The sequence below is a fragment of the Lotus japonicus genome, chromosome 4, assembly GCF_012489685.1.
Source record: "Lotus japonicus ecotype B-129 chromosome 4, LjGifu_v1.2".
Classification (NCBI taxonomy): domain Eukaryota; kingdom Viridiplantae; phylum Streptophyta; class Magnoliopsida; order Fabales; family Fabaceae; genus Lotus; species Lotus japonicus.
Window position 1 is genome coordinate 34,212,900 of NC_080044.1, and position 3,929 is coordinate 34,216,828.

Genomic DNA, 3,929 nt, shown 5'->3' on the forward strand with positions numbered 1-3,929 from the left:
CTATGGGTCGCACATATTTTCCTGCGGGCACCACTTTCATTTGCTTTCCGTCACTTGAGGACACTCGTGACGATGTCTTTAGTTGCAGCGAGGGCTGTACTTATATTGTATGTTAGTCGCTGTTAATCGCGATTGAGTTGAGTCTTTAATTTCGACAAGTATTTTTATTTAAACAAATCGAAAAAAAATACCTGCTTTTCCGCTTTATTTTATTTTTGGTTACTAAAGTGACGCCACCGAAATCGAGGTGTTACAATTTTGGTAGTAGTTAATGGTTGACATGGCTACACCACATTGCGCTCTTCACAATTTCTATATTATATTAGATGAGTTGTTTATTTTGTTGTTGTTTAAATTAAACCACTTGACATTTAATTTGGTTACCTTTCATATATTGACTATTCAATATTTGAGATTCAGTATAACTCTCCATCCCGACTCCTTAATGTATTATGTGACATCGAACCCGATAACTTCTTTCACACGTTCCGTTTGTATTGCTAACAAACCACCTCTAAGTAGATTGTTGATTAGTCAACCAACAAGACAAATAAACTTGCAGGAAATTGGTTGGCACTTGAAATGCACATAAACTTGTATTTATCTTGATTGATTGCACCCGGGACCCTCGTTCATTTCCATCCTCTAAAATTGCATCCATTGATATCGGTTTCTCATGTTAGGTTAAACAACATTGTATTTTTATTTTAATTTTTAATTTTTTGGTCAATAAAACACATCATTGTTTTAATCTGCATTCTTTCTTGTAAAATTGTGAGGAGTCAACTATGCAAGTAATTTGGCATCATTAATTACCATTCATTCATGTTATTGAAATTATTTTTTCCTTCGAGGACCAAAAAATTCTTATATATAGTGGACCATTGTCATTCTCCACACACATCATTGCCATGCCTTTGTACAACACAAAGCCGATTTTCTTAATCCTCATTCCATTCCTTATGCTACATCACAATTCCAAGACATCCTTCGAGTTCCCCAACTTTTCAGGCCCATACAAAAACGAAATTATCTTCTACCAAGGTGGTGCCTCCGCCTCAAATGGCACCATACACCTTACAACGATAAAAAAACAACGCGATCATGCCCTTCCATGCTTGCAGAGCTTCCTATGCTCTCCCCGTGCGCCTTTGGGATTCCCAAACAGGCAACTTAGCAAGCTTTACAACAACCTTTTCTTTCGCGGTGTCAACAAATGGAATCACAATCGGAGACGGTGTCTCCTTCTTCATATCACCATTCCACTCTGAAATTCCCAAAGATTCAAGTGGTGGCTATCTTGGACTCTTTAGTGCTGACACTGCATTCAGATCCTTCCAAAACCCGATAGTCGCGGTTGAATTTGACACGTTCCAGAATCAATGGGATCCTCCCTATCCACACATAGGCATTGACATAAACTCAATTGATTCAGTAACGCAAGTGCAGTGGAATAATGAAAATTTGGAGAAAGATATAACAATAGTGCTTGCTACTATCAGCTATGAACCTGTGGCACGTAATTTGAGCGTTGTTGTGAGTTACCCTGATGAAAGTGAAGTGAATGGCTCTCCTCCTGCTACAATTAGCCTCTCACATGTGATTGATATGAAGAGAGTTCTGCCGGAATGGGTTAGCGTTGGCTTCTCTGGTGCCACCAGACGCTTGGTTGAAGAACACAACATTCTTTCTTGGAGTTTCAGTTCTAGCTTGTAATGGAACAATAGACTCTTGCACGTAATTAAAGGACGAATTCAAACCACACCTGATAGGCTAGAAGTTGCATGACACGCACGGTGTCTTAATTGCAAATTAAATAATTTTGGGTTAAACCTGAAAATCGTCCCTGAACTTTAGGCGAGATTTGATTTCCGTCCCTCGCCGGAAAATCTTTCTAGCGCCACCCTCAGACTATCTTTTTTGTTTGGAAACCTTCCTTACCGTTAAAAACCTCCGGCCGTCGTGCCAAGTGTCCGGTTTGGTCCTATGTGGACATGCCACGTCATTTCATTAAGTGACGTGTAAATTTTTTAAAAATAAAAAAGAAAACATTAACAAAATTAAATTTTAATTAAACCCCAATTTTTTCCTAATTAAAACTCTAACCCTAAATCTAAAATTAACACTAACCTCTCTTCTCTCAATCTCCTTCGATTTCATCTCTTCTTCTTCTTATTCTTCTTCTACTCCTCCCTCTGTCTCATTCCATTACCACTCTCACCTAACCATTTATTACACGCAACACAACACAAACCTCAAATCTTACCTTCAAATCCATTCACCCTTTTTGTCCCCCTGTCTGTCGCCCACAAATACTTCAAAAAATTCAGATTTTTCAGCTACCCAATTGTTGTTCCTGTGGTGGGTTAATGTCACCTGCGTCTAATTGTCTAAAGATGATAACTTGGCCCTCTCTTCTGAGGATTCTTCATCCCCTACATGAGTCTGAGCTTGATTTGGGTCTTGGGCTAAGCCTTTCTCACCAATGCAAAGTCTCATCACCAACATGCCCCTTATGCTAGAATTTTCACAGCTAAGGATTTTTCTTCTTCAACATCATCACCATCCTCCTCCAACGTTGCTGCTGGGACCAAGAGAGCTGTTGAATCTCTTGTTGACCCGCACTGTTCCCATCCTTTACCCTTTGAAATGGGACCTTGGTTTGCCTCATACCTTCGAGAAAACCCTAATCCCCAAATTCCCTGACCAACTTTGATTTGTCTCCACCGTGCGATTATCGAAATGGTGTGAGGAATTCGTGATCTCCACATTGCAGAAGAGCAATGGGGGTAATGGCGAGGACGGGTACATGGATTTCAAGAGAGGGTTTTGCGCTTCGATCTTGTAGGAGGAAGACGACGATGAAGAGAAGCAGCTAGGACGAGTGGTGAGCGGCAACAGCGTTCCGGGGTGCTCGCGGCGACGATGACGCAGAGTTGAAGTGGTTGACCAGGGCGAACCCAGTTCAGTGGCGGCGTAGGAGGAAACGATAACGACATAACCCTTTAGGGTTAGAGTTTTAATTAGTTAAAATTTGGGGGGTAAATTAGAAATAAAAAAATTATTGTTTATTAATTTTTTAAAATAATAACTCGTCATTTAATGAAATTTAATGAAATGACGTGGCATGTCCACATAGGACCAAACCGGACACTTGGCAACGACGGCCGGAGGTTTATAACGGCAAGGACGGTTTCCAAACAAAAAAGATAGTCTGAGGGTGGCGCTAGGAAGATTTTCCGGCGAGGGACGGAAATCAAATCTCGCCTAAAGTTCAGGGACGGTTTTCAGGTTTAACCCAATAATTTTTATTGCGTTCTAGAGAATAGTAATGTACTAGTATTGATCTCGCGTCATGCACAGATGAAATAAGAGTATTAGAATTAGGGAGACCTAACTCAACCCAAAAGCTAGCTCTAGAGTTCAGGGTTGTTATACCATTTATAAGCACTTATTGTCCATATCTCTAGCAATGTGAGACTCTAACACATATCTTCACGCCCAGGGTTGGACATCTGGATCTCGAAATGAATATAGGACAAACTCTAATATCATATTAAAAATTGAGAGACTTATACTCAACCCAAAATCTAGCTCAAGAGTTGAGGTTTTCACTACCATTATAAGATAGGTAACACCCCCTCACGTTCAGGACTGAACAAACTAGAACGTGGAATCAACAACAAAGGGTTGCCCAATTATGAGAGGTCTCCACAACAAACAACAAATGGATCTAAGATAGACTCGAATAGCATATTAGAATTTGGGAGACCTAACTCAACCCAAAAGCTAGTTCCAGAGTTGAGGGTTGTTCTACCATTTACAAACACTTGATTGGTCATATCTCTAGCCAATGTGAGACTCTAACAAAGACTACTTTATCGGAATACATCAGACATTTTCATATTTCCTCTCATTTTTCTTTTTTA

At 40.0% G+C, this 3,929-nt stretch overlaps 1 pseudogene; it reads left to right on the forward strand.

Moving 5' to 3' along the window:
• Nucleotides 1-911: 911 nt before the first annotated feature.
• On the forward strand, nucleotides 912-2,009 carry LOC130714416 (lectin 7-like; annotated as a pseudogene).
• Nucleotides 2,010-3,929: the final 1,920 nt, after the last annotated feature.